Below are 13,251 nucleotides of genomic sequence, written 5' to 3'. Positions count from 1 at the left end.
ATACTAGAAATTTTTAAAAAGGAAGTTCCTCTTTTATAAAGGAATCCAGCCTCCCCTTTACAACTCCCATGTCTGCTTTCAAAAGGAGAAACCTAGCATTCAAACTTCCAATGCCATAACCTTAATATATAATAATAATGCAATTATATGATGGCATTTATAGATATAATAGCTTTAGGTACAATATGTTCTAACTAGTTAGCTATTTACAACAGTGGGTATTCAGAACACAACTTTTGTTTCAAATTTTAGATTAAAAGGAGTGGATAAAAAGTAAAACTACAATTCCCTCAAGGGAGAAAAATTAACCCTTACTATTCATTTGGCTCTCTGTGGGAAGAAAATCAACATTTTCCAATCTATCAAGAAGTAAAAAGCACAGCAATAACTTCAATGTGCATGCTTAAAATTAAGAAAAGTCATGCTCACACAAATCCTCTGAGAGACTCCCATACTTCTACAAACAGTTATAATAATTCAGATTGCCAACAAACACAAGAATGCTCAACATCATTAACCATTAGAGAAATGCAAATCAAAACTACAATGAGATATCATCTCACACCGGTCAGAATGGCCGTCATCAAAAAATCTACAAACAATAAATGCTGGAGAGGGTGTGGAGAAAAGGGAACACTCTTGCACGGCTGGTGGGAATGTAAATTGATACAGCCACTATGGAGAACAGTGTGGAGGTTCCTTAAAAAACTAAAAATAGAACTACCATACGACCCAGCAATCCCACTACTGGGCATATACCCTGAGAAAACCATAATTCAAAAAGAGTCATGCACCAATATGTTCATTGCAGCTCTATTTACAATAGCCAGGACATGGAAGCAACCTAAGTGTCCATCAACAGATGAACGGTTAAAGAAGATGTGGCGCATATATACAATGGAATATTACTCAGCCATAAAAAGGAACGAAACTGAGTTATTTGTAGTGAGGTGGACGGATCTAGAGACTGTCATAGACTGTCATAGAGTGAAGTAAGTCAGAAAGAGAAAAACAAATACCATATGCTAACACATATATATGGAATCTAAAAAAAAAAAGATCAGAAGAACCTAGGGGCAAGACAGGAATAAAGACACAGACCTACTAGAGAATGGACTTGAGGATATGGGCAGGGGGAAGGGTAAGCTGGGACAAAGTGAGAGAGTGGCATGGACATATATACACTACCAAATGTAAAATAGATAGCTAGTGGGAAGCAGCAGCATAGCACAGGGAGATCAGCTCGGTGCTTTGTGACCACCTAGATGGGTGGGATAGGGAGGGTGGGAGGGAGGGACATGCAAGAGGGAAGAGACATGGGAACGTATGTATATGTATAACTGATTCACTTTGTTATAAAGCAGAAACTAACACACCTTTGTAAAGCAATTATACTCCAATACAGATGTTAAAAAAAAAGGAAAAAGAAAAAAAATAGTTATAATAATCCTTATTGTTACATTTCTATGAAACAAATATTATAGTTATTGCCCTTTGCAACGTAATCAGAAAAATGTTTGTACATACATTAATATTTTTAAAAATTATAAACATAACTAGTTTGAGTGGAAGAAAAACTGCCAAACATAAACCTATAATCTAACAATGGATTGATTTAATTAGAAGGATCTTGATTTAAACCCGTTTTTTAGGTTTAAATCAAAGACAAGGTAGAAATCTACAGTAAAGAATATATCAATATACCATATTTTAGTTAAAGAGAACTAAAGAGAAACATTTCAGAATAATTGGGAAAAACTAAGTGCTTTCAACTTCATGTCATATATAAATGTAAACAAAATAGATAATATTGATAAATAAAAAAATATATACATACAATTACAATTTTACCATGGTTATCTCTGTGCAGTAATACTAAGCTAGAATTTTATTTGGAATTTTCTGTCATTTCAAAATATTCTAGAATTAATGTCTTATTTAATAATCTAAAAAATATAATAGAGGCAAATTAATTTTTCTTGATATCTCTGGCAACACCCTCACACTATTCAAGAAGAAAAGCATCCCCCCAAAAAAGTGTAACAGGATGGCAACTCCTAAGTGAAAGGCTTTGTCATCGCTGTGATATTTATTTCCTCTTCTGTGTGGGTCTCTGTCGGGTCCTCCACCATCTCCCCCCACCCCTCCCCACCCAGAGGCAGTAACTCCCTGGACAGAGCATTTGGGGAAGACTCAGAGCACAGGGTTCAGCCCATTCCTTCCTGGCACTCTGTGATGACACTGCTTCCAGGACTGTGTGACACGCAACACAAACATCATCCCCACTTCCAGGACCATCACAGTGATGACCGTGCACATCTGTCCAATCCTGGGGTTCCCTATGGGGAAACTCACTGACTCTGTGTCATTAAGCTACCACCACACTCAGTCAAGAGTTTGTCGGTAAAAAAACTGATATCTCCACCTCTGCCTAATTTGCCTTAGTTAGTTTTGACTAAGAAAAAAGAAGAACACTGCACCCCTAAAGCACCAGTAAATAATAGTATCACTAGGCGCCAGAATAGACATTATATAATTTAAATTTCACACAAATGTACACAACAGTCAGAGCGGCCTCTATCTGCAAATGAGAAAATAAGGTTCCAAAAAAGTGAGTGATTAGTCTAAGGTTTTGCATCTGCTAAGTTCTTTTCTGAATCCAAAGACCACGATCTTTTCAAAGTCTTTGTTATTTTAACCATCTTTCAAGGAATGTTTCATTAATTACTTCCTAATATCTCTTCAACAGGTTGGATTCTCTTTCTTTCTCTTTAGAAAACGTATGGTTCTTAGTTTACCTTCTAATGCTACTGTCAAAGAGAACAAGAGCCAGACACTAGTTAAAACAATAAAGATAGATTTTATTCAGAAACTATTGCAATGAGAGAAGAGAGACTTCGGTGTAGGACTGAGATCAATTCCAAATACAGCAAGGACAGTGGAAATTTATAGCCAAGGAGAGGGAGGGGATCTGTTGATGGACAACCACCCTAGAGGAAACATCAAGCATCGGGAGATTCCTGCTGTACTGACTTTGCAGGTGCCGGGCACTAATATTTGTGTTCCCCAAATTCTTATGTTGAAACCTAATCCCCAGTGTGATGGTCTTAGGAGGTAGGGTCTTCAGAAGGTGATTAGGCCATGAGGATGGTGCCCTCAGGGATGGATTAGTGCCCTCTTACAAGAGACCCTGTAAGGGCCCTCCATTATTCCACTGTATGAGGATGTAGTGAGAATGACATCTGTGAACCAGGAGGGGTTCTCACAAGACACCAAATCTACCAGCACCTTGATCTTGTACCTCCCTGCCTCTAGAACTGTGAGATATAATTTTCTGTTGTTTAATAGCTACCCAGTCAAGGGCACTTTCTTATAGCATCCTGAATGGACTAAGACAGAAAGATTCTTGCTAGAACTGGGTCACACAGACTTGAAGACAAGGCCCAAGAATGAGGCCTGATAGAAAAGAGGGCTCCCAGAAACCTGTCTAAAATTCAGGCAAGGTCACTCTCCACATCATTCTCTTACTTAAGTAACTTATTCAACTACCAGTTATTCCAAATCCCTTCCTGCAATCCCAATAGCAGAAAATAATCATCACTTGCACAATGCTGTATCCATGGTTGATAGTCAAAGCATGATCACAAAATTAAATTGTCCAAAGCCAACACTAAGCCAGAGAGAATGCACAGAACGTGGCTATCAGCCTAGGGTTGGACAAGCTTCCTTAAAAGGCATCAAACTGCTTGAAGCAAAACCTCCCCCAGGGTGACCTACAGCCGGCCTATCTAGTAAGACACTTAACAGTGCCACACAGACACAGCTTATCAATTTGAAACTATTTATTCCAACAAGTCACATATGGAAGCACATGCTGAGATCTGAAATGTTGTCAGCAAATCACGTATGATCTAAAATGTTATCACTGGATGAAAATCGTTTGATAGAAATAAAATAGATAATCAGTGAAACTGAGAGAATTAGTAAGATTTCTGAAATATTACCTGCAACAAAAAAACAGCACTCCCTTCCCCTGGGGACCACTGACCATCTGAACAGTTCTGATACAATGGAAGCTGGCATATTCACTGGAAAGAAAAGGGAAAATCACTCTTGTGCATCTATTTCATCCCAAACATCATGGTGGGCTTTTAACTTATTTAGTTATCTCAACAGATTTCAGAGATAAATGCTACCCCATTTACAGTTGAGGAAACTGAAAGACAAAGAAATGTAGTACATTTTCAAATGCTATATTCTATTGAATAGCAGAGCCCAAATTAAATTCAGGTCTGATTAAATTCTAATTGTTTTTCACTGGAGATAATATCAAAGGAATTGTATTCATTTATTCATCCTGTGAATAAGACAGGCTTGGGCATTTTCTCATGGAGCTCACAGTCTAGATATGTTTAAAATAAATATATAATTAAAAATAGTTTCATAAGCAACCGTACACTTGGAATTATTATAAGTGCTTAAAAATCGGTAATTATGAGAGCACACAACCCACTGCATTAAGGAAGCTCTCACTTACGCTGATACTGGGAAGAAAGATAGAGTTAATGAGGTGAAGTTGCATGATCAGGATGGATATGGGGAGTGCATTACTGTCAGAGGGAAAACATGTGATTGTCCAGATAGAGAAAGGGGTTTGGTGTGTCCTTTGAATGGAGGATTGGCCACACTAGAGAGACGAGCGAGCAAGCCCTGGATCTCTATGTAACGGTGAATACTTATTTCTCACACTCCCTACCTGCATGCGTCCCCCATCAGCGAGATCATTAGTGATGCAATAATGATAAAGTCCATGCTGTCTTCAAGGACTGTTGCCTGAAAGTCACAAGTATCACTCATGATCTCATGTCATAGTCCAGAGCAGGTCATGTGACCATATCTACCTTGAGAGGGATGAGGACGTGTGATCTTCAGGTGAGGATCTCCAGCAGGAGAAGGGGCACCAGTTGATTAACAGACTGAAGGCTACGATGGAGGGAAAGGAGACATGGGGTGAGGCTGGACCATCAGCCGGGGAGCAGACTGCTCTGTGCGCTGCAGGTACCACTTCAGGGACACAGTGTAACAAAGTTTCATCTCAGAAGATGAATCTGGTTGTTGTGGTGCTGATAGACTGGAAGGGAGCAGAAATAGAGCCAGAAGGACCAGTGAGGAAGGTACAGGAGTAACAACCTGTAGAGGTGAGGTGATCTTGGTTAACAGTGGAAATGAGAAAGGCGGCCGATTAGTGATCTTTTCAGAAATCCAGCAGTGTACCATGACGTAGCGAGCGTGCGTGGGAAATGCTCAAGTGATGTCAGAGCTCATCTAAGTCTCCATCGTGGGCTATGGACTGAGTGGCCGTGAAAACTACTTAGATGGACAGTGTGAAGATTGGTGAAAGTCTGCAGGCAGTCATCAAGGTTTGAGAACCAGACGTGTTTAATGTGCTCTCCTAGGAGACACCCAAGTTGAGTGTCAAGTGGGCAGGCAGATCTGTGTATCCAAAATAGAGCTTGGAAGAGAGATCGAGGTTGAGTATATGGACTGGGGAGCCGTTTGCATAGAGATGGTATTTCAAGCCATAAATAAATGACCATTTAGATAATACATATAGGGAAGGGAAAATGCCAAAAGCAAACACCTTAGGAAATCTAACACAGAACGTTCAGTCTGAGAAGCATGACCCAGCAAAGCATTCTAAGCGGCAACAATCAGAGGAGGGGCTGAAGCTGAAGAAAACTGTTCCCCAATTCTCCACCCGGGTCACCAGACTTGAGAAGTCTCATGTTAACCCATAAAATGATACCTGTGCATTTATCTAAGGAAGAATGAGACTGTAACCATCTCGTGTATGCTCTCCTTTGTGGTACTTTAAAAATAGTCCTGGAGGGGTGGAGATAGCCAGGCAGAGGGGAAGCTAAGAAGCCTGGATACTCTTTCTTCTCCTGGTCTCTCGTCCACCACATCACATGTTCACACACCTACACACAGATTCAAATTATGTCTATGAATCTTCTGCAGGCAGTCACTGAAATGGACGAGTTAAACATATTCTATGTCCTGCATGCTGCTCTCAGGGCTTAGAAACAGCACTGTTTACAACTTTAACTGAAAGACAGAGAGGTAGGCAAATGTGAAATGCTCTAACAGTTGTCTTCCCAAGCCTTTGATGGTGAGTTGACGAGACAACACAGGATGAATGGCGGGTAAGGGTGATATGTGAAATTCTGTACAAATGTCCAGGGTGTGGTATTAAAAACTGCTTCAGTGATCACTGGAGTTATTTCGATGTAGAACTAAAACTACACCAAGAAGTGGACTTGATGTTATTTATTATTCTCTTTCCCAGACGTAGAATGACGAGGGCTGGCATTGAGTTTAGTCTCCCCAGTGGACAGCTGGCCGTGGGTCCATAACTGGTGGCAGCCCTGTGCCCCCGGACTTCATGGGCTTCTTTATCTCCTGCATAAAAACCACAGCAATGCACCGTGCACTCAAAGAGTAACACCAACAGCACTGAGTTAGAAACCCATAACCCAGAGCGCGGATGCACACGGACCGAGGAAGGGTCGTCTTCTGTGTTATCAGTCACCTCGTGTCCCAAACTATTCCCAGCATGTACAGAAAAGGAAGGTTGTACTGTTAGTTCTGAAACACTGGCCAGAAAGAATCAGTACCTAAGATTTCACCTTTGCCATGTGCCAAATATCTTGAAAATGTTTAGGACGAGTAGAACAGCTTGCTGAATTTTTTCTTGCTTTAAGTTATCAGAAATTAAATGGTTCCTTGGTCCACAGTATTACACACTGTGTAATCACTTCTGCTAAATATCTAGGTTCATCACTCGCAGAAAAACTAGAACACAATTTGGGCAAGTTCTTTGCCACTTTATCACAAGGATCACCTTCCCTCTGGTTTCCAGGCCCCTCACTTTCACCCGAAGCCTCATCAGAATCACCTTTAAATTTTAGACTCCTACCAACCATCTCTTGAACACGATCTAAGCTCTCTAACACGTACTTTAAAACTCTCCCAGCCTCTGCCCATCACAGCTCTCACATTTTAGGTCTGGCGACAATCCAGCAGAAAAATGGGCGAAGGTCATGAACAAACATTTCACACAAGATTTATAACATATGGAAAGACGCTTAACCTAACTCAGGAAAAGGTAAACGAAAAATGCAACTACACTAAAATGCCATGTTTCATCCAGGATATTGGGAGACACCCAAAAATGTGATAAAGTCCTTACTTCATGAGCCTATGGGGAAGCAGTCTTTCTCACACACTGCTGGTGAGGGTTCAAAATGGCACAAGTCCACATGGAGGGCACTCTTGGAAGATCTAACAAAATTACAAAAGCATTTATACATTTGCTCAGCAACCCCGCCTCTGGCAATCTAGTCCGCAGATATAGCTGTGCACCTGCAAAATAATGTCTGTAAAAGCTAATCGATGTACCACTTTTTAAAATAGCCCCAAATGAAAACAACTGGAGTGTTCTTCAATTAAAGACGGTTAAATAATAGCACATCCTCTTACTTCTAGCCAGTCACTCATCTTGACTTTCCTTTTCCCGAAACAGTTTCTCAAGTCCAGACCTGCATGTCCAATTACCAAGTTGGCGTCTTCACTTGAATTAAAAGTGGCAGCGTGAGCTCATGTGTCCCAGACTGACCTCACTGTCACCCTAAACCCCATACCCTATTCAGACACCTGTTCTTTCCCCTCTGCCCCAGTCTCTTCAATCCACAGGGATCCTCCTTAACTCCTACCTTTCCCCCCATCTCTACTAATGCAATGATGAAATTGTACTCATCCAATACACTCATCATCTCTAAACTGATTTTCTTTCCAAACTACCATCATCCTAGGCTTAGATACCATCATTTTTCACTTGGATGACTTCAAATGCTCATAACTGTTACCTTTGTATCCTCTCTTGGTCACTTATGAGTGTTTTTTTGGACTGCAACACACAGCATGTGGGACCTTAGTTCCCCGACCAGGGATCAAACCCGTACCACCTGCATTGGGAGCACGGAGTCTTAACCACAGGACCGCCAGGGAAGTGCCATGAATCTTTTATTTTTTTAACATAATTGTCAAAATATTACTGAGTAATATATAATCTATATACTCGATAATCTATTTATACAATAACGTACATGATATATGCAATACACATCATTTACAATAATATATGCCACATAAATAATATATAATAATATCCAAATCTATGGTTAAAATTTTCCTGATTGAAAGCCTTCTATCACTCCCTATTATTATTATTATTATTATTATTTTTTTGCGGTACACGGGCCTCTCACTGTTGTGGCCTCTCCCGTTGCGGAGCACAGGCTCCGGATGCGCAGGCTCAGCGGCCATGGCTCACGGGCCCAGCCGCTCTGCGGCATGTGGGATCCTCCCGGACCGGGGCACGAACCCATGTCCCCTGCATCGGCAGGCGGACTCTCAACCACTGCGCCACCAGGGAAGCCCACTCCCTATTCTTAAAGCCCCCCATAGTGCTTGGCTATGCATGATTTAAGATTATTATTATAGCATCATCTCAGACTTTTTTCTTTTACATCTTTATTGGAGTATAATTGCTTTACAATGGTGTGTTAGTTTCTGCTTTATAACAAAGTGAATCAGCTATACATATACATATGTTCCCATATCTCTTCCCTCTTGCATCTCCCTCCCTCCCACCCTCCTTATCCCACCCCTCTAGGTGGTCACAAAGCACTGAGCTGATCTCCCTGTGCTATGCGGCTGCTTCCCACTAGCTATCTATTTTACATTTGCTAGTGTATATATGTCCATGCCTCTCTCCCACTTTGTCACAGCTTACCCTTCCCCCTCCCCATATCCTCAAGTCCATTCTCTAGTAGGTCTGTGTCTTTATTCCTGTCTTACCCCTAGGTTCTTCATGACATTTTTTTTTCTTAAATTTAAATCAGACTTGTTTTTTTCTATATCAGTCTTTCCTAATTTTTCTCTTTGTCTCAAATATACTGGTCTCTTTCTCATTTTAGGTCCTTATACATGTAGTTGCCTCTACCTAGAATACCCCTTTTTGTAAAACTTTCCCCTTTTTGTAAAAACTACTTTTATTTCGTGGCTATACCAGGTGATCCAGGTTTCCTGTATCTTCACCATCATTTAGTACTATAGGTATTTTCCATTTTGGCCGTTCTGATAGTGGTATTTCATTCTGGTTTTAATTTGCATTTCCTTAAGGGCTAAAGATGTTGAACTTCTCTTTGGGCAATGGTTATGAACCTGATATATTTGAAAAGTTATAAGAAATGGATCAATTCTTCAAAACCCACAAACTACCAGTCACCAAACTCAACCAAGATAAAATACGTTATCTGAATATTTCTAAAACCATCAAAGAAATTAGATTTATAATTGAAAAGTTCCCACAAAAGAAATCTCCAAGCCCTGATGGTTTGACTGAAGAATTCTGCCAAATACTTAAAAGAATAATCAACACCAATTTCACATACTGTCTTGGAAATGGAAGAGGCTGGAATACTACCTAAATCTTTTTTATGAAGCTAATATTACCTTAGTACCAAAATCAGACAAAGAGTAGAGAGAAAAAAAAAACTACAGATCAATACCTTTCATTAACTGAGATGCAAAAATTCTCAACAAAATATTAGTTGATATCTTTTTATTGCTGAGTAATATTTCTTAGTATGAATGTACTGCAACTGAATTATCCCTTCCTCTGTTAGTGGATGTCTGGGTTGTTTCTGGATTTTAACTATTATAAATAAGGCAATTATGTTTATTCACATACATGTCTTTCTACTGGCATAGTTTTCATTTCTCTTGGGTAAATGTTGAGGAGTGGAGTGGTTCAGGTACCTGCTGGGGGGTATATTTAACTTTTAAAGAGAAAGTCAAGCAGTTTCTCTAAGTATTTGTACCATTTCAAACATCCACCAGTGCGTTTTCCTCTTCCTCCACATTGTTACCAACACATGATACAGCCAACTTTTTAAATTTTAGACATCCAAATAAGTGTGTAGCAGAATCTTATTGAGGTTTTAAATTGTATTTCCATAATGACTAATGAGTTTGATCATCTTTTCAAGTTCTTGTTATCTTAAGATTTAGATTGTGAGACTTAGTTCTTGCTTTTTGTCCAATCTACCTCTACCTTTAAATAGGGGTGTTGAGATCATGTTTTCTATGTCTTCCAACAGTATTTTGTTCCTTTTGTCTTTGTTTCTGACTCTTTTTGGATTAAGAATTTCTTACTGTTCCTTTTTATCCTCAGTATTGGTCTATTAGCCTTTATTTGTTTGCTTGTTTATGTTTTATGTGTTGTTGTTGGGTTTGTAGTCTATGTCTTTACCTTAGCAGTCTTCCTTAAAGTGACCTGATAGCACTTCACGGAGATAAGTGCTTTACAATAATACACCCAATATTTTTACCTCCAGTTTTATGCTCTGGTTGTCATACCTTTGACTTATGCATGTCACAAATTCCACAGTTTATTATTAATGTATTGTCAATGGTCAGATATCTCTTGCAGAAATTTATATAATAAGAAAAAATCCACATTCAGTCTTTACTATTTTTTTTTAGATTCACATTTCTATTTGGTATCATTTTTCTTTCAACATTTCAATATTCCACATACTGTAGGCCTGCTCATTATGAACTATTTCAATTTCTATATGTCCAAAGTATTGAAAATTACCTTTGTTTATAAAAGGTATTTATTCCACATATATAAATTCTACATTGTGTTTCTGGTTTGTTTGTATGTTGTGTTTTAAAGATTTTACTCCATTGTCCTCTCATTTCAATTATTTTTGGAGCAATCTCTGCTGACATCCTCATCTTCCTTTCCATGTATCAGTTGTGTCTTTTTTCTCTTGCTGCTTTTAAGTTTTTCTCTTTATTACTATTTCTGAGCAACTTTATGATGATATTCCTTGCTGCAGTTGTCTTTATTTTTGTGTGTGTTTGACATTTTTTGAGATTCTTGGGTCTCTAGGTTCATAGTTTGTATCTAATTTGAAAAATAGAAAAGGACCAATATTTCTTCAAATGTTTCTTGTGCTTTGCTTCTCCCCAAGAGAGACTTCAATTACCCCACAGTTCACCAATGCCCTTTCAAATTTTCAGAAGTCTTTATCTTCATCTGTGTTTCATTTTGGATAGACTTCCTTGCTTCAACTTCACTAATGTGTTCTTTTGCAATATCTAATCTACCGACATCTAATTCCACCCAGTGTACTTTTCATGTAACAAATACATTATAGGTTTCATCTCCAGAAGTTCAACTTGGAATTTTGACATATTCAACGTCTCTACTTAACTTTTTGAACCTATGAAGTACAGTGATAACAACAGTTTTAATATAACTGTCAGATAATTCTGACATATATTTCAGTTCTGTGTTGGTTTTGCCTGATCGACTCTTCTCATAATTTTGGGTGATATTTATTGTGTTTGTCCATGCCTGGTAAACTTTGACTTTATGCCACATATCATGTACTTACCTTGTTGAAGTACTAAATATTTTTATTCTCCTGTAAAACTGCTGCTATGTTTTGGGACCCAGTTTAGTTACTTGAGAATAGTTTGATCCTTTTGTGTCATTTTAAAGATATGTTAGACAAAACCAAAACTAAAAACTGTCCATTTTTAATAGCTAAAATAGAACATGACACCAAGTTGATATTAGAAACTTCTGAAAATTTTTCTTCATCAAGTTATACTTTAAACCAGAAAATATTTGGTTAATCTAACTCCTACATGGAAAAAGAGACACTAAGGAGTAATAATTACAAATTAATTAATAAATATAATTGCATTTAATAGATTTGTATTATATTATTAATTCTACAAAAGGAATAATTAGTTGGATTTTAATACAAAATCTGTGTGAGAAAATAAAATGCTAAGCTGATATTTATTGCTAAGAAAATAAATGTATGTGTTGCGTATATTAGGCTTTGTTCCATTAAGAGAAAAATCCTACTATACCTGAAAATTGTAGATAAGACCTTTCTTATACCTTTTCACCCGAGTTCCGTACTTTTCTCCTTCTTGGAGTCAAAAAAGAGATGCAGATTCCTTCACTGCCATCTCTACACAAACTTTCATCTCTCTAGTCATCTACGTTTTCCCTTGATGTTACAATATTTTGTATCTCAATGTAAGAGTAAAAATAATTTTATATATTTATTTCCTGATTGTTGTGACTTCCAATGCATACATTATATCTTTCAAGGGATAATATATACAACAGAACAAAACAAAATGAAAAATAGACTTGAGATTAAAAATAAGGCAACAGAAGCCTTGTAAATGATAAAGAACAACTACATATTTAAAGATTTCAGGCACATTGAGGTTTTGATTTTGTTTACAAATTTGGGGATATAGTTCTATAAACCCGGGAAATCTACCTAGTGAAGAATCCTGCTTTTAAGCACATGGTCAGCATGGCATCTGGAGGCTCCTAACTCACTCCCAGCCAGGTTGGTACTGAATTACTCAGACAAAAGCAAGAGTTTTATTTATCCCTCAGTGGCCATGCTTATGTTTCTATTTCCAAACCCAAAGAGCAAAGTAAGATATTACAAAGCACAGGAATTCCCAAGTCCCTAGCACCTCTGCTGAATGCAACAGGAAACCAATTTTCTCACTAGTTCTTAGTTTTCTACTAGATCCTAGCTGACATTTCTTGTGATTTGTGGGGTTCCGAATCTACTGAGATAATCTATGACACCCACTTATCTTAGTGAAGCTAAATCTGTGGACTGCCATAGATAAATCCTGATATTTCACTGGTGTAATACAGTGGTTCGTCTCTTACTTCCATAGAGTATAATGTGTAATAGCCCTTTCATCCACATTCCACTAACCAGAACTCAATCAGAGGACCACACCTCATGTAGACTAGCCTGTGCTCAGGAGATGCAAGCAGCTTGCTGAACAGCTAGCAGTACCGGCTGCTACATTTAAGTGAGATGAGGTGTCACGGTACCTGAGGCCCAGGACTTAAATATCCCCACAGGATGAAGCACCATCTAGATGCTTTGGCGTAGAGATCGTAAGAAAGCACTTAAGCTTCGAAAACAGAGGCACCAGATTTGAATGCCGGTTCTTCAGTTCATTTGCCAAGTGATTCTGAGAAATGATACCGTCTCTGTGAGTAATGTTCTCATTCATCAAATGGAAATTACAGCACCTATTAGAGGCTAAGCTGTG

Source organism: Aethalodelphis obliquidens, unplaced genomic scaffold, assembly GCF_003676395.1.
Source record: "Aethalodelphis obliquidens isolate GAN/ISIS:26980383/991018 unplaced genomic scaffold, ASM367639v1 scaffold103, whole genome shotgun sequence".
NCBI classification, from domain to species: domain Eukaryota; kingdom Metazoa; phylum Chordata; class Mammalia; order Artiodactyla; family Delphinidae; genus Aethalodelphis; species Aethalodelphis obliquidens.
This window is presented reverse-complemented; position numbering follows the sequence as displayed.